The sequence below is a fragment of the Periplaneta americana genome, chromosome 8 (genome assembly GCF_040183065.1).
Source record: "Periplaneta americana isolate PAMFEO1 chromosome 8, P.americana_PAMFEO1_priV1, whole genome shotgun sequence".
Classification (NCBI taxonomy): Eukaryota; Metazoa; Arthropoda; class Insecta; order Blattodea; family Blattidae; genus Periplaneta; species Periplaneta americana.
Genome location: NC_091124.1, coordinates 163,155,498 through 163,175,081, shown reverse-complemented (window position 1 = coordinate 163,175,081; position 19,584 = coordinate 163,155,498). Strand labels below are relative to the sequence as shown.

General features: G+C 35.3%; 1 protein-coding gene and 1 long non-coding RNA gene across 2 annotated transcripts in view; one reads left to right on the top strand and one right to left on the bottom strand.

Annotated features, from left to right (window-relative positions):
- LOC138705208 (uncharacterized) overlaps nt 1-19,584 on the top strand; it is a 383,346-nt gene that overhangs the window by 66,124 nt on the left and 297,638 nt on the right. The window lies entirely within an intron of this gene.
- LOC138704347 (uncharacterized) lies at nt 6,651-8,583 on the bottom strand. Its single transcript, XR_011333329.1, has 3 exons — nt 8,157-8,583; nt 7,854-7,966; nt 6,651-7,743 (listed from the first exon to the last, which is right to left on the bottom strand). It is a non-coding gene; the product is annotated as an uncharacterized lncRNA (long non-coding RNA).

The window sequence follows — 19,584 nt, the reverse complement described above, 5'->3', positions numbered from 1 at the left end:
ATTATAGTATCTTAATAACCTCTTTTTTAAGCTATCTAAAGATATCTTTAAAAAAATTTTTGTAATTATTCTTATGGTCAGAAAACACATTGAAAATATGCCTATGTGCTCAAATCAAATTATTTTAACTGTCCATAACATTTAAACGGTAGGTGCTGCAAACATAATTTTGTACATGATTAATATATATAACATAAAGAGTTGAATGTGCAATTTTTAACAAATTTGGAGATATCAATGTTTTGCGTCATACTGTTTTGCATGGAATTACCCATTTATATTTGAAGAAAAATAATGAACTGCCTCTTCAAAGCTTTCTCTTTCTAGAGGAAGTCTCAGCAATAAGTACATTTCAAATATATCTTTTCTTGTGAATGATTAAGACAGGCACCGGGATATTCAACGACATTTTGCTTACAATTCATGAGAGACACTGAGAATTCTGTTGTGAAATAAGAGCCACTTCCTCTAAAGATGCCAAAAGTTGCTTAATTATGGTAGAATAAATGTTTCTACTGGTGAAACGAGCGTTGAGCGGATTCCGCTGATTTTGGAATAGACACCGACGTACTTGAACTGCCAACATAGAAAACAAAAAAATCACACTCAATCGCTTTCACCTTCATCTTGACGGGATAATAAAAGCCTAAACTAACCTAACCTAACCTAAGTGCGTCGGTGTCTATTCCAAAATCGGCGGAATCCGCTCAACGCTCGTTTAACCTTTCTACTTTCCTGTAGTTCAGTTTTTTTATTACTTCGATATCAATGGAAGACTCGACTGCAGTTACGTCCTCACCTTCAGTTTGATTATGGAATCATGATTAGTTTAGTTGATTATTTAACGACGCTGTATCAACTACGAGGTTCTTTAGCGTCGATGAGATTGGTGATAGCGACATGGTATTTGGCGAGATGAGGCCGAGGATTCGCCATAGATTACCTGGAATTCATCTTATGGTTGGGGAAAACCTCGGAAAAAACCCAACCAGGTGATCAGCCCAAGCGGGGATCGAACCTGCGCCCGAGCGCAACTTCAGACCGGCAGGCAAGCACCTTAACCGACTGAGCCACGCTGGTGGCTATGGAATCATGATAATGTGGCAAAGTTGCATTAGCAAAATTCGTCCACAGCAATGTGCAAGGATCATTAAATCATACCAATAATTAAGAATGACAATCCGGGGATATGTGGGAAAAAAATATTAAATCCAGGAACAGAAAGCAAAATTCTGGGATTGTCCTCAGGAAATGAAAACATCTGGCAACCTTAACATGTAGGAAAAATATATCAGAAGTTATTTTTCTATTCTGCATCACATATTGAAATTTGATGAACTTAGAATTAAATTTGACTAAAACTAAGGCTGCCCAAAAATACTAAAAAGTAATAATTGAAAATGTATTATTAAAAAACTAGGAAAGCAATTACTTTCAAGTATTCAGTACAATGTCAATGGGAACATACTGCGAAAATTTGGTTGAAATCTGTAAAACAGAAAAAAAAAGTTTTGAAAATTACCAGTGTCTCCCCTTAATAAGTTGCAGCTTGTTTGAGACTCTGAAACAGAACATTTTTTGTCTATGCATTCTTGAACGCAGCGTGTGATTCACCTAAATTACGGTAGTATCTGTTATGTCTCTTCAGGGGTGTGATGCTCAAATCATCACTTTGTTTCAGTGGTAGTAAACTTGCTCCTCATATCAATTTACAAGACAAGCGCCATCAGCACCAAACGTAAATGTCAACAAACCGAAGTTTGAGTATTTTTCTCTCTTATTTTAATTGGTCTGTGTCTGAAAGAAAGGATAAAGGTCTAATAATCTTAATATTTTAATTTCTTACGTATGTAGTTGATACAGCTTCACGAGAGGACTAGTTATTAAGTACAGACCCAGAAACAAAATTTGGGCCACCTAATTTTACTAAGTTCCAGATACAACGCATTGCGCATGTGCAGTAAACAAGAGTACCTAAATGTTTGCTACTTGTGGACAGTCTTGCGAAACTTGTTGCCTACATAGAGGAGAACTGCTACCATGACTGCTCATTGTTTAATTCGGTATCTGTATATACAGGTAACGGTCCGTGTTAGGATTGCCATGCTCAAAAGATGAGCTGAGTACATATTAATCCGCAGAACAGGATGCGACAAGACGAAATGAGAATATGCGATCTGTCTTCACATTCTAATGCTATTTGTTCATACAGCGTTTTCGACAGTTTGCAACTGTCATGAGCATGCACACTTGGCATTTACGAGCAGAAAAGTCGATGTACACATGCTCATGACAGTTGGAACTGTCGGAAACTGTTGTACAAACAGACCTTATCTATGAGTATTTATTTACTGTAGCTAACTGCGCGTTTTCTCTACAAAATTTATTCAGAATTCCTTGATTTAACTTAGGGAATATGTACAAACTACTAAAATTGAGCGGAAAGCAGTAACAAACAAGTCTAACGCCTGCGAAGGATAAAATATAGTGGAACACTATCTCCACCATCACTATACATGACGAAACATGGTTAATCCACATGCCGTTAAAATACAATAATTATGATAAATTCTGCCAGATGTTCACTGTAGTGCGTACAAAAATCATTTCTGCCCTCTTCCCTTTTCTCACACTACCAGTAATGAGTTTACGACTATGAAATAACTTCAAATTCCAATTTTATGTCCGTAAATATTACTAGTTGTAGGTTATGTTTTGTTAGATGAGGATATAGTTAAGTTACGTAAGTACGAGGAATGTGACAAGGTTAGAGTGGGTTAGATGAGGGAATAGCTAAGTGACAGAAAATCGAGGACTCTGGCAAGGTTAGAGTTGTTTATTACTGCTTTCCGCTCAATTTTAATAGTTTGTACATATTCCTCAAGTCAAATCAATGAGTTCTGAATAGATTTTGTCGAGAAAACGTGCCGTCAGCTGCAGTAAATAATAATAAATGTGAGGATTTGAGTATGTTTGCATGCTTTAATCCTTAGTTCAAAATCATATGCTACCATTATTTACGTGTGTTTCAAAAGATTTACAATCAAACGATAGGATTTTATAGTGCATATTTTCGTTGTTTGTACATATAAATACATATTTGTTGGTTTTTATCAATCGGTCCTCAAAATAATGTAAAAAAAAAATAGAAAATTACAATGTAAAATTGAGGCAGTGTAGCCAATTTTCAATTTTATTAAACTTATTGCAATCTGACAAAACACAAATGGTGCCACCACAGTGAACAAGTACTGTTATTAAGCTCATTGTTCTGGACATATATAAAGTTGTACCCACCGCCTTTGGTGCACTTTGAATATCTCTAACTCGTTTACGCTTCTCAACACTATCGATATCTATGAGCCATTCTGGTGTAGAGTAGGGACGAGACTACCCTCCCATTGCCCCCCCCCAAAAAAAAGGAGAGAGAGAGAGAGAGAGAGAATGAAAGGAAGAAACCTTTCAGTTTTTTATTTCCCTATTCTTATAAAAACATTATTTTCGACAACAGAAAATCTTACTAAAAATTTGGAAAAATATGTAGCCTAGTTTATTGCTTCTCCAATTTCACAGATCTTGACGTTTCTAGTGTACAATAGCATAACTTTATCGCCTTATTTGTAAATGTATAATGTAGTTGTTCACTCCAATTTCAATGCAAATTTAAAAAAGTATAAGAGATAATATTCTGTATGTATTAATTACGCGAACGGTAAATTAAAGTAAACTGTTTAAAATAGAATAGTGCATATTTTATTGTTTTTAATACCTGTATTCTGATTTTTAAGGGCATGCATGCATGCATATTTTGCCACTTTTTAATGCATATCCTTCGACTCTATAATAATTACGGTACCATCAAACAGGGATACTTTGACCAATTTTTGAAGAAAATTAAAAAGTTCAGAGAATTCTGGAGATTCTTATTCCATATTTTAGTCTTTATGTTGGGCATATGATTGTTATAACTAAAGGTAATACTGTATTTCATGAGCAGTCATTCTGGTATTTATGACCTGGTCAAAGTATCCTTTCATTTGGGATTCATTGACCATCTAAAAACTTATTTCAAGAAAGAGAATAAAAATGAGTTATCTGGGAAATATATTACTGTACATTATTAATGCATTTTAACAAGTAAAACATTATGACACATACTATCAAGACTCAAAATTACAATATTATTACATAAATCATGCAACATATTCAATATTAATAATATCAGAACAAAAATGCAAAAAATAAAAAAGGATAAAATTTAACTGACAAGTTTAGGCCCTTATAATGTCCATGACATAATGTTATTAAGTTTTGATTCAGTTAAGATTGTACTGTTCAGTCTTCTCTGGAATAAATTGGAAAACTCACTTAAGATGATCAGGGTTATGCAGTCGCCGTTCCACCTGAGTAAGATCAATGGTAGCATTGTCTGCTTTAAAGAAGCAATGTCACATTTCTTGAATTCACTAATGATGTCAGAAACACCATCTTGATACACGTTTTCGTGGAGGGATTTCAACAATTAGGAAAAAATTTCTTTTGACAGTATCTGGGATCTTTTCTGATTGGATCCTTTCCATTGATGTAACGTTTTCCGCCAATATTTAAGTGGTGCATAAAAGGAAATTCCAGATGCTGAGTTATATGCGTAAGTGTTTAGGGCAGTGGTCGTCAGCACAGAGCACCCTGGGGCTAGCGTTTCTTACCCGTGGACAACACAGTGCACCATGGTGCACTCGTAGCTGCTAGTGGGTATGCTCTCTACCTCTTCCTGCTGCACAACGGGGCACATGGGATGCAGGGGCGTGCGGTGTAATTTTTGTGTGGGTAAGCTCTGAAGTTTACTTAATGACATTTTTTTATACATATTAATCATGACTTATGAAACTTTCAGCTTTTCTCAAAACATATATATATATATATATATATATATATATATATATATATATATATATATATATAGGGTGATTCACGAGGATTTACCGCCCCTTACGGAGCTTATTTTTAGCTTCACAAAAATAGCCAGTTAAAGAAATGGCAGCTCTGAATAGTTCATTCTCTATTTGTAATATTTTTTACCCGTAAAACTAAACAAAAAGGTATTTTACTAACAACTTCAAATGAATGTAATTCTGAAAATATTGCGAATAGAACAAACGTTTATATGACTTTTTTCTCAGAATGTCTTCGGAAATATGCTCCGTCATATTTTTCAAGGTAATTGAGCGCACCTAAATATACTCCTTTGTTAACTGCCTCTTCTGACTCACAATGACCACGAAATGGCAATTAATGCATGGCTAGAAAACAGACTGTATCAATTAACCTCTTCAATATTTCCCTGTTCTTTCGCACCATTTCATTGTGTTGCTCGACACTGACACGAAATTGTGAATCTAACTGTACGTCTATTCGAGATGATCCAAATTACTTAAATTGTAAAACACTAAAAATATGAGCCTGTGACTTTTCATGTTTATTAATGGCATTGTGCAGATTGTTCAGATTATCATAACCATTTTTAGACCAAACTGTTTCTTCTTTAGAAAACATAAGACAGGGCCAGCAAAAGAGTTTATTTAATTTTGCACTTCTTGCAACCTACTGAGTTTTCTGATATTGGGACGCTTGAAAATGTCGAGTATATTCTTTTCCTTTGTCTTTATGAGCTGCAAAAAGCGTTGGCATTTCAGGACAAGGTCGATCACTTTGTATTATATATATTATTTTAATGTACCGAAGTACATATGATATTTCCATACAGATATTCTGCGTCATCATACGATGAAAGAGTAATGGAACGGCGAAAAATTCTCTCCGGTGCCGGGATTTGAACCCGGGTTTTCAGCTCAGTATCCGGTGTGGCTTAGTGGGTAAAGCATCAGCACGTAGAGCTGAAAACCCGGGTTCAAATCCCGGCGCCGGAGAGAATTTTTCTCCGTTCCATTACTCTTTCATCGTACTTTGTATTATGTTTAATTTCTTTCTTGTAAAGAATGTAGTCGAAATGTGTGTTTCAATAATTGTTAGATAGGACATAACGAATCGCCCATTCTTAATCAATACCGTATTTAGTTTATACACAGAAAACTACGACATAAATTGAGAGGTTTGCCGGAAAAAGGGCGTATACGTCAATATGGCGAATTGTGATACATGCAATCTAAGATTTTAAAACGCACCTGAATAAAAGGTTATACACGTACGCAGCCCTGTCCTGCAGGTATACAGTACAATCAAAACAAAATTTCGCTACTATAATTAGCGAATTATTCACTACATTTTAAACCGTTTTCCCAAAGAAGGGCGTATAGGTCTATCCGCCTTTCTTCCGGCAAAGCCCTCAATTGTCACTCACAAAGAAACAAAATCTTCAAATAACTGAGAGATCCTTAACACTATCTCAATTGACAAACAAATCGCATGTTTCATACACACTGCCAAATTCAACAATCAACACTGGTATTCTTCTGCAGGAAGTTAACAAGCCAGGACAAGCGATAATCCTAGCGCTTATTCTTGCTTTGTACGCGCGTATAGGCAATACAGTGATATACTAGGAAATTTTCCCTCCTTATCTACTGTCCACGCATGCGCCAGCACTGTAAAATGAGGCTTCAGGCAAGCTGTGAACGAAGAGCTGCCTTACTGCAGAAATGTAGTTAATGCAGAACATTTATATATGAAGTGCAGAATACACTTCATTAAAAATGTTCATCTATAAGTTGAATGAGATAAAATTGATACATTAATTTGAAGTGTGTCTACTAGGGTATGCGGCGCTTACCCCGCTTGCCCTAAATGCACGCCCCTGATGGGACGGCTCCGCTTACCCTTTGTACATTTTAGCGAGTGCTGACGACCACTGGTTTAGGGGAATACAAACGAAACAAAACATTATTTGTTTCTGCCAGTGATATTGTATCAGGAGTGAAATGGCCTGACAAATTATCTCCAATGAGAACAATTCGCCCATCAAAGTTTCTGGTGTGTGGCAGGATCAAATTCTTAAACTAATCCTTAAATACTACGGAATCAAACCAACCACTCAGATTCCTATTAGGCCTGTATCTTGTGAATGGTGGACCTCCTTCCATCCAAGTCTGCCATAGGTGCCCTGACTTATAGACAACATAAGGTGGTAACAGCTTGCCTGCAGCAGAGGCACAGTAGCCTATATCAGAGATATACTGGTCGTGGACGATTCTTTTATGCGTTCTGCATATTTGACTCCTCATTTGAAGATGCATCTTTCACAGCAGGGTCGTGTGCAAGATTTGTTTCATCATAATTGAATATTCTCTCTGGAGGCACACTAACAAGCTCTTCACTAGTATTATTTTCGTGTAGGATTTCCTGCAGATGGTTGAAATATCAGTCATGACTTAAGGTGTTACAGCAGCTTTCGATTTCTTCAGATTTTAGCAGAATCTTTGTGATAAGTCCCTTTTGTGTTTCTGAAGAAAGCGCCATGCCCACTCACTGCTTGGAAAGTTATGCCCAAACTGAGGAATGGTTCGACCACAGTTATCAAGGTACATTTTTGCAAGATATCGCAAGTCTTGATTGTCAAAAGGAAATCCCACTGAGCGACAGTAAGCATATGACAAGCCATGGATCTCTCTTCTATTTAAAAAAATACCAAAGGGCGTCCAACTGTGCCTCCATCCTTTTTTATTTCGTTGATGAGAATCCCTTTGGCAATTTTATAGTATTTTGATGCTTTTGTGATTGACATGTGACCTGGAAAAGATGAAGGGAACATAGCTTTGAATAAATATATATAATGTTCCTATAAAATATTTATTTAACATGGTCAGTCTCACTTTTTCAGTTTGTTATAATAGGTTTACCTTTATTAATATCTGAGATTGCAGCATCAAGATTTTCTTGTGTATACTGTGCATAACTGCGAGACGCAGGGGCCAGGTTTAAATTTGTGTCCGTCCCATATTAATATATTAACCTAGAAGAAGAAAGAAATAATACATTAGATATAACTTTGACCGATAGGGATACCTTGACCACCCAGTCAAAGTAGCCACATAACCTTAAAAAATGTACATGCTTAAGTTTAATTTAAAAATAACAGTTAGTGAAAAATTGTATATAAAATTTACATCTAGCTGAGGGAAAGCAATAATTTCTGTACTTACCTGACACAAATACACAGCTGGATGACTTCTTGTTTCTTGGCGACAGATGGATTTTTTTCATATAATATTTTTCATGCCTGAATCGTATGCCACATGGTTCACTACAAGTGACATCTGTGTGAAGATCAATAGTTGCTGTGTTCTGCCATCTAGAGGATTATACTAAAACTTCTACAGCAAAAAAAGTCAGCTACATTGGTTTTCAAGGATATAGCATATGCCTAAAAACATTATATGGATTTTGATCAAAGTTTCCCTGATAGTCAAAGTATCCCCATTTGACTGTACCCATAGAAGTCAATGACACTGCTACCTATCAATGCCCACAATCCATCCCTGCGATATGACGTGAGTTACCTCCTACAGCAGTTATGATTATGCATATATTTTCTACTTTCCCCAGGAGTTCAAAAATGCCTTTGCGTTATAATTTCATTGCTGTATACCACAGGTATTAATGAACAGCATGTTGAACTTGGTTGGTCTCGAAGTCGTGACCTCGTGTCTGATCTCTCTGTAAAAGACGTGCAGTGTGAGCCATTCGTTGTCACATTTGAGAAATATTTTCATATTTTTCCTGTACGATTGTTATAGTGAGTCCTTATAGGCCAGTTTCTGTCATATGCTTTTCCAATTCACTGCCAGCTAAAGCAAGGAGATGCAACATCACTTTTACTTTTTTACTTTGTTCTAGAATATACCATTAGAAATGTCCAGGATAACAGAAAGGGTTTGGAAATGAATGGGTTACATCAGCTGCTTGTCTATGCAGATGACGTGAATATGTTAGGAGAAAATTCACAAATTATTAGGGAAAACACGGGAATTTTACTTGAAGCAAGTAGAAGGTTTGGAAGTAAATCCGGAAAAGACAAAGTATATGATTATATCTCGTGACCAGAACATAGTACGAAATGGATATAAAAATTGGAAATTTATCCTTTGAAGAGGTGGAAAAATTCAAATATCTTGGAGCAATAGTAACAAATATGGCACTGAAAGGGAATTAAACGCAGAATAAATATGGGAAATGCCTGTTATTATTGGGTTGAGAAGTTTTTATCATCCAGTCTGCTCTCAAAAAACTTTGAAATTAAAATTTATGAAACAGTTATATCACTGGTTCTTCTGTATAGTTGTGAAACTTGGACTCTCGCTTTGAGAGAGGAACATAGGTTAATGGTATTTGAGAATAAAGTTCTTAGGAAAATATTTGGGTCTAAGGGGAATAAAGTTAGAGGAGAATGGAGAAAGTTACACAACATAGAACTGCATGCATTGTATTATTTACCTGGCATAATTCGGAACATTAAATCCAGACGTCTGAAATGGGCAGGACATGTAGCATTTATGGGCGAATCCAGAAATGCATATAGAGAGTTAGTTGGGAGGCCGGAGGGAAAAAGACCTTTGGGGAGGCCGAGATATAGATGGGAGGATAATATTAAAATGTATTTCAGGGAGGTGGAATACGATGGTAGAAACATGATTAATCTTGCTCAGGAGGGACCGATGGCAGGTTTATGTGAGGGCGGCAATGAACCTCCGGGTTCTCTAAAAACCATAAGTAAGTACGATTGTTATAGTACGATACTGAATTTGAGACACTGAAAAAGCCACATCATTGCATGTGGATTACTGAATTTGAAATCTACCACAAGATAATTTTTGTAAACACATGAAATGAATGATGATAGAATGATTATGAAGTACCAGGAAAGGTCTTAAACCTAAGCCTAACCTAATTGCCAAACCATGAATGAACACAGGAACATTCCCCTTTAAGGAAAAATTCCTGTGTTCTAACAGGGAATCGAAACCGTGACCTCATGAAGTGTAGTCAGAATTGCCGACCACCAGAGTAGGCTGGTCTCTGTTTTATTATTTTCTGTTATATTCAACATCTATTTTCACGAGGCCGTGGAAAAAACAACACGAAATTACATAACATTGTTGATACATTATGAAGGCCGAAATCTAGACAATTCATGCAATGAATATCTTTATGCAGTCCATGAGCATATTATGAGTTTCTCGATAAGAAGGCTGTGTTTTATCCAACTGTTCTTGAAACCACAAGGATTGCCATCAAAATAATTGAAAACTTAATAATGAATCATCAATAGTACTATTGCGAAATATTGACTATCAAAATTATGCAATAAAACAAGAATTGGTGTGAAAAAAACTCATACAAAACCTAATATAAGTGACAAGAATTAACTGGAAAAACGAAAGAAAATGATATTTTTATCCCACGCATTCTTATGATACCCATTTACATGCCTTTCGATTTTATGCAAGTTCAATTTCAGTGCAACTAGCATTTCGTAATGAGCATGTTGAAATAAAGTTCAAGGACAGTTACTCAAGTTGCAGACATGCACTTAGAAACTCCGTGTTTTTCACATTGTCATTTATGTAATTGAATGTTTTTTTTTTAGAAACTCCATAAGTAAAAAAAAATGAGTTTATTACTAATTCCTGTTCTATAGGGATAGGTGCACAATTTTGTATAAAAATACCACAAGTCAAACGGCATTTCTGTTGTGACATGTGAGCTTGAAAATAATTAGGTTTCGTGGAGAAGGCCCAAAAGTCAGTTACAAGGCTGACAAAGAATGAACAAAACTATAGCCTACGCTGTTGTGTTTGGTAAATTAATTATTTTGTGTCGGAATTTTGGATTTGTTAGAACAATGTTATTCTCTTTCGTGTAATATAGTACCGTCATTTCTCATAACTATGATCCAAGCGCCCAACTATGGTTCAAAATGCATTATGTACTACTTAGTCCCCCCAAGAGTTCGGTGTTTGCCATTTGAGGTGCCACTGTGATGGAATTATGTTCCCCATAGATGCTTCCATCTACCATTACACGTGGCAATGATATGGATGTTTACAAAGGTCAATGTGCATCGTTGTATTGAACGTGTGAAGACACGAAATCATTCAGTTTGTGTTTGTTTTATTAAGCTCTCTTCTGCAGAACTGGTAAGTTATAGATATATGATTGTTTGTACAATTAAACCTGGCTATATAGTGTTTACTTTCACGTAATAATTAGACTGCCAGAGGTTAAGGACTCAGCGTGAAAAATGTTTAACCTCAAGGCTAGAAGTCAGACCTCAACTATGTACCACAATTTTTCGTGGACCATAGTTGTATTTCATTTTGAAATATTTGTTTTAATCAAATGTGAACAATGTGATTATTTACTTCTGCAGATACGGTATTTCAGTATATTCTAAAACACTATTTAACATTATAGTCCACTAAATAAAGAAACAGGCTGTTTCAGCATCAATGGTACTAGCACGAATGATGGTCCAGTAAAACGAAAACTCCAGGGTAGAAGGAAAACAACTGTCCTTGTAAGTGACTATGAGAGCGATGAAATTGAATTGAATACAGATTATGATGTTTCCAGTGTTTTCATCATGCATGAGTCGGATGTGGAAAAGAAGACGAAATCTGTTAAATTAATGCTAAAGGCACATAGTTATATGGTAGTTACTTATGAGGAGAAATTGTGGCCAGGGAAAGTTTTGGAAGTGGAGAACAGTGGAGCTGTTGTTTCATGTATTGTAAGAAGCGGCAATTACTGATTATTCCGGGAGACCCGGTTCAGGGAGAAAACGAGTAACTTTGGCTTATGACGACCATTTTATTGTCCTAAACACATTAAGAAATCGCCATTCCACAGCTGTTGAGACCAGAAGAGCCCTCCAGAAAATAAGACAAGTTAACGTGAGTGAGAGAACTGTAAGAAGACGTCTGGATGAATGTGGGCTGAATTCCAGAAGACCAGCTAAAGACTCAAAACTGCTCCTGCAACATCATGTTGAACGATTACGTTTTGCTCACAATCATGCTAATTGGAACCTGGAGGAGTGGCGACAAGTGCTCTTCACAGATGAATCGAGATTTAGTTTACAGATGGACGTGAAAGAGTGTGGAGAAGAGAAGGAGAACGTTTTTCTCCATGTACCTTCAGTTCACGTCTCAGTTTCCAAGGTGAATCAGTACTTGTATGGGGTGGCATTTCGTATGAAGCTCGCACAGAACTTGTTTTCATTAATGGAGGTGCTTTGACTGCTCCAAGATACATCGAAGAAGGTCTAATTTAACATGTGGTACCATATGCCGCATTTATTGGTGAAAAGTTCCTGTTAATGCATAACAATGCTCATACTACAAGAATCGTGATGAGTTCCTTCACAATGTTGGATTGAATAGGATGGTGTGGCCAGCAAGAAGTCCTAATATAAACCCTATTGAACATGTGTGGGGCATGCTAGGGAAGTGAGTTAGAAGTCATCTACCTCCTCACAGCAACTTACAGCAGCTCCGAAATGTTCTAAGTAAAGAATGGAATAGAATCGACCAGACTGTCATCCAGAATCTGATCGAAGGGTTGAATCGGCGAATGGTAGCAGTCATACAGTCATGGGGAGGCAATACCCGCTATTAGCAACATCTGGATGACCACAAAATCAGTTGAACATTTGGCGAGACCTCATTCATATTTAATACATTTGGAAGAAAATTAATACAATTAGTAAGTTCTTGCATCTTTTAATTATATCCATTGTTTGGCATTGAAAATAATAATGCAAGTGATAATAAAAAAGTTTTTTTTTTTTTTTTTTTCCTGGGAAGCAATGTTTTCTTCATTTCATAATGAGTTTTCTGATTCTCACCTCATAAAAAAAAATTGAGAAACTTTAGGTGACCCAGTTTTTTTGCCGGTGAGTGTAGTTGTTCATTATTGCAGGAAAATGACTTTCAGATTTCACTTGTTCACGTGTGTTTATGCAGTGTGTACTAATAAAAAGAATCCATGTACTTTTCATTAGTTTTAATATTTCTGTGCTAGATTTTGTTTCTATCTTTAAATTAGAAACTCAGTGTATTAATTTACGAATAATTACAGCTCCAGCTATGGTCCATTCATGCTTGAGAGCATGAATATATGAGTGTACCATAGTTGGGCAACTCAGAATACAACTATGTACCAATGCTTATTATTTTTTTAACACTTGTAATTAAATAATTTCAAACACACATGCCAATATTTATTTAATACACACAAGAGTCTGAAGCCAAAAATTCACTTAGTCTGGATGAGTAGTACTGAATATACAAAGAAAAATGTGACAAATGTGGATCATAGTTAGGGGAAACTACGGTATTGTATTAGATCAGATCTGGGCTTAAATAGCTCGACTGAGGTACCGGTACTGCAGACTACCCCTAACTCCCCATTTCACATTCCCTGGCAGAGACAGTTATGTGTCGAACCCAATATGAGCAGACCTGAAGGCTTTCATTGAAAAGTGACGGATTGTACTGTTGTCACGCCAGGAGAAGGCGGCTGAAGTACTTAGACGGGGCGGAGGGGAAACAGTCGCGCATGCGCACCGCACTGTTCACTGCAATATTCCTGTTTCACAAACATCTACTGCACGTGTCTATGAGTCTTTGCAACTTGTGAAAATAATAGTGGGGTTTTTACTGTAGTGTTTTATTAGTTTCAACAAGACAATTGTTTTCAGTATACCACAAATCTTGTATTGCTTTAGTTATCCTTTGCTTTTCGTGTCAATAGTGTTGATAATAATATAGTTAATAGAATTTATGTTATTGTATACTGTTATTTAGGTTTATAGCAGTTTTTTGTTTATTGTAAATATGTCGACAAAGAGGAAACAAGGATTGACAATCTATAGCGAAGAAGGGAATATTATCAGAAGTGCAAAATAATTCTGTGATGAAGAAAAAGAACAACAGTGCCTTTGCATTCCTCTTACAAAACCTACAGCAAAGGTAGAAAAGTACTCTAATCTATCCACAAGAACAATACAGCGTATAAGGAATGAAATGAAAGACTGCACAGAAGAAAGTGCGTTGTCGACACCTGAGGGAGAAAAAAAATGTAAACGTCCAGAGTACCGAAACGCAAATGTAGATGACTTCGACGGGAGATTGACAAAAAAGATATAATTGAGAATTTTTATTTGAAAAAGAAAGAGGGCCACCGGCGTAGCTCAGGAGGTAGCGCGTTTGCCTGCTGATCTGCAGTTGTGTTCGGGAGTGAGTTCGATTCCCATTTGCGCTGACTACCTGGTTGGGTTTTTTCCGAGGTTTTCCCAAGCGGAAGGCGAATGTCAGGTAATCTATGGCGAATCCTTGGTTTCATTTCGCCAAATACCATCTTGCCATCATCAATTCAATCGACACTGAAGAAGCTAGTAGTTATTACAGTGTCGTTAAATAACAAGTAAAAAAATAGTACCAAGCTGCAACAAACGTCTACCCTTTTACAAGAGAAAATTGATTTGAAATGAAAGACAACATTAAGACGAATACTGAAGAAAAAGGATTTCAGGTGGAAGAAGTGTGCAGCGAAAAAAAAAAATTGAGGAAAACACTGTAAATTAGAATACATGAAGATATCTACAGCAAATAAGAAAGCTTAGGAAAGTGGAAAAACCGATTTTGTATCTGGACGAGATGCGGATAGATAGGCCTACCAATTTAACGTTTCCCAAGTGCTGGTACGATAAAAATGTTACGGGAGTTTTGACTACCGTAAATGTGTCCAGAACACTCATTGTTGTTCATCAGGATGGGAGCGGTGGGGCTAATGGCTTTGTTGAGAGATTCGAATTAATATACACGGCTGGAACATAAACAGACGATTATCATGGACAGATAATACTCCAGAAATTTAAAAAAATGTGATAATGATAGTCATAGTGACAGCACCGAAGATGCGGAATCCTTTATGTCTGACTCCGTTCCCGTGTAGCCAAGTAAGTGGACGAAGTTTTCCAAGTCAGAGTGTAGCGCAAAGTTCCCCCATCCCGCCTATCTACTCCCCGCGCCAACTCGTAGCGCGAAGACAGTACATGACATACATCATAGCTTTCGGCTCTCGCTGGTTGCCTAAAATCCACCATTGATGCACAATGCTTCACTATATGTTCGTTTCTAAAGCAGTGAAGCAGAAAGGACATGGGCGGATGTATCTTCTTCCTTTTCCCTTCCCCTTTATGCCCAGGGCTGTATTAGATTATTTCATGCAGAACTTTATTATTTGTGTACCTACATAGTGAGTTCATACAGGTTAGTAAAATTTGTTCACATGAAGCAAAAATTATGAAGTCAGCTTCTAAATACTGATTTTGAGATCAAATTCTTAACCACATTTTGAGAAACCCCACAAGTCAAACATGAATATAGAGTTATATTCTATTTAAGAAATATTCATCATACTTTTACCAACATTTCTCATTTCAAATGTTCCAATTCTTAACTTATGCATTACTTTTCAACAGTTTTTCTTTTGTGTGTGTTTCACCAGAAGATTGTATTTCGTGACTTAAGGGATTTCTCAAAAATACCGATTCAATAATTGCCTTCGAGTGAGCACATATATATATATATATATATATATATATATATATATTATAAATTCTAAATTATAGACATCAGCTCAAAGAATTTTGAGTGACCACAAGGGTCCTGAATACAATAAACATGTACAATATAATGTGATGTGATATATTAAAGAAAAAAGAAAGTTAATTGTTGAAGACAAATAGAAGTTGATTAATTGAAATAGAGATGATGATGTAATATTTGAAGAGAATCCTTGATAATATTTATAAGAATAGACATTACATAATCAAAAGGAATGTGAAGTTCCTTAAGATAATTCCATGTGAATTTTGTGATTGAACCTCTACTGCCAAACAGCAAACCAATGACGGACCATTGTTTAAGAGGGACGTTGTACTTTTGAGAAAGGTACGGCAGACAAGGTTCATATATGGACTTCTTCTCAATATCAACCTCGGTGGCCTGATTTAGGTTTCTTTCGAAACGGATAGTAGGGTCAAGAACAAGAGCCCGTTTTAAGCGTCCGTTGATAGCAATAATGTCTGCCCGTCTAAAAGAACCATCTGATGATACACAATGGACTTCCTCATGAATCTCCCAATTTAAAGTTTTTAACGATATTTATACAATAGGGGGAAAAACAAAGAATTGAACGCACATCGAAAAGCAATTCTATGATACTTTTGTCATGCTCCTAATGTGGTATGTGAACATAATTATGTAAGCCATTGCAAATAACACTGTATTAATTCTAAAATGTATGTCTCTCAAAATTTTGTTGTTCATATCCAAAAATGTTTTACAACGAAATTCTATCTGTGTAATCATGTTGCCAATGTAGTATGTTAAGCATTGTGGAAAGAACAATCTCTTAATTTCTAAAATATATGTCTCTCAGAATATTAGGCCTATTCTTCTTGTTAAACAATGACTTCTCGTGAAATTATACTGTGCCTTTCTCTATTCTATATATAAAATAAAAAATAATGTAATTAATACGATCTGAATTTTTAAGATAATTACAATTTCTCTAGTCATATTTTAAAAAATCGGGTTTGGTATAAGCGGGCATACAGTGGTCAAGGGATTTCCAATATAAATTAAATTGTATATGTATATATTGATTCTTAGTACGACTGATAGAGAGATAAATTCTGGCTCACAATGACAACCCACAGTTAAGACTGGGAACAAGGAAATTTCTTAGCTGTCTCTGAAGTTCAAGTGAAAGCAAACATAGACATGAAATTACTTGAAATTTATGTCAGCACAGCTTCAAATCAATGTACAGATCTTATAATTATTTTATATCTGTCTTTGTATCAAATTTGTGGTGGGAAGGAAACGAGATGGCAGAAAGGTTGTAATGCTTTTAATAAGCTGATGCCCACAAATAAGATAAGTCATTTGAAATTTAACGGTCACTGACCGACAGAGATAAAATGTAAGATCTATAGAACATTGAGTCAATGCTTAGAGGGCTTATAGCTATCAAGGGGACGTTTTTGTTTTTCTGAACTTCAAGACAATGCTGACTCATTTAAAGTTTGTATAACTGTAGCCTTTATATATTTTCGTTTGGTTTTACTTTGTTTACAGTTTGAGTTTTCTCTATTATTTTACTTATATTTCTGGCGGTGTGGAAGAGAAGATCCGTTGGTGTTAACTATACCAGATTAAATAAATAAATAAGAATAAATCAATAAATAAATAAATTAATTAAAAACCAGTGGAACGTAAAGAACACAATGAAATGTTTTCTTTCGATACCTGATCTACAACTGTTTTAAATTGGGTTAACCCTCGCAGATATTTGGCTAACTGTAAGAAGTTTATTAGCTAATGTAAATGACGCTATGTAAAGATTCATCTTTATGAACAAGAAAGGCTTAGTAAAAAAGAATTCGTTTTGGTTGTCTATAGTAGAGTTTCCAAGATTTCTGTAAAGTCTAACAACCAGTTTAATTAAAAATAGAAGCAGAAAGGGTAATTCGGGCAATGACGGGTGTTTTCAGCTAGTACAAAATAAAATTACATTATTTTGTTTTGTTATAAAATAAAATGAATTACTGTACTAAAGTACTGCGTTTTATAGCTAGAAGAAATAAATAATAGCATTTCATCAACATCCTCTAAGATTCAGAATGGACACTATTTTCGTTCAAGTTGATAAATTTTCTAAAAGTAAGCTTCGAAAATTGGAATGCAATATTAATTATCAACATTTAAAAGTAGCTAATTATTATGGAAATAGACATTTATTCCAATTAGGACAATGTCGAATTAACCTATTTCTATTGTATTATTTGAAAATGTTTTGACTCCTACAGAAGTTTCTATTTTATATTTTCAATCAGTACGTTAATTACCACATAGCTGACATAATGTAGTATTATAAAAAAAAAAACTGTGAAATTTCAACTGTCTACTTTCATTTGTTCCAGAGAAAATGGAAGAAATGTAATTTTTAAAAACCAAAGTACATCCTTTAAAATCGCAATAGCTTTACGCCTTGGTTGTAAACTCTGTCAGCCACACCAATGTATTTGCGGGGGAATTGCTGATATTTACGGTCATCATGCACTCAGCTGTGCGAGTAGCAAGGGTCGCATTCCCAGACATGCATCACTCAATGATATCATTAAAAGATCTCTGACTTCTTGTGGCATCCCGTCTCTTTTGGAACCACCAGGTATTAGTCGCGCAGATGGTAAACGACCCGATGGTCTTACCTTAATTCCATGGTCTAGAGGAAAATCTTTAATTTGGGACTCCACTTGCGTTGACACTCTAGCTCCATCTCACTTGCCGAATACCTCCAGACACGCAGCATCTGCTGCTGAATTAGCCGTGAAAAAGAAAGTCAATAAATATGCTCATCTTTTAGACAATTATATCTTTGTCCCCTTTGCTGTGGAGACCTTCGGTCCTTGGAGTCATGACGCTAAAGTTTTGGTATCTCAAATCGGCCAAATTTTGATCTCCATTACTGGTGATCGCCGTTGCACTACTTATTTGCGTCAACGCTTAAGTATTGCTATTCAATGCGGAAATGCAATGAGCATTTTGGGTACTCTTCCAGAGTCCAGCCCTTTGGACGAACTTTTTCTCCTGTAAAATTTTTTTTATCTCTATGTAAATGTTTATATTTAGTGTAATTGTAACGGTGAAAATATTGTTAATCCAATAATTTTTTATTTATTTATTTATTTTTTTCATAAGTGTATATTATTTTTGGGAGTGTTTTTGTAAGTAATTTTATGAGGTTGTTATTGATATGCTGATAAATTATTTGTAATGATAAAAAAAAAAAATACACAAATGAATACATGAGAACGATATTTTCTTAACTGCACTGTCGCAACATTAAGGTTCATCTCCTAACTACTGTATTATGAAAACGCAGCCAACATAGTATACAATGAAGTTTCAGCTACAAAATTAATAACAGAAGAGAAAGAAGATCTCTAAGAAAAAGAGTTTTGAAATTAATATTCTCGGAAAAAGTAAAAATTTGTCGTTTCATACTGATAAAAATCAACTAACAAGAACTATATTAATGGAGATATAAGCATAATTTCATAAATTTTGAGTAAATAATATTAGTATTTATAATATAATCTGTTTATCTTTATTAACTGATTTGTATTAACAGTCAAACTTTGTTCATTATAAATATTCATGTAAGAATTTTTATGCTTATTACATTAAGATTTTTGTGAGATGGTTAAAATCATTAAACCAAAAGTGTTTTATTTAGTAAACTGACATACCTATAATACCATACATAAAAATTACTAACAGGAGTGAAATACATAACTGCATCATAAAATGTACATTATATCAATTTCTTCAGAAAACTTAAAAATAATCCTTTTAAATATAAAATATGAAAACGAGAATATTTCAATTCTCTTGTGGCCGGTCGACTACATTTAAAATCAAGCCGAAAGTTCTTAATCCAAGTACTATCAATTTTCTTATCTACAGCTACAGCTTCTACGTGACTGATGGAAGTTTC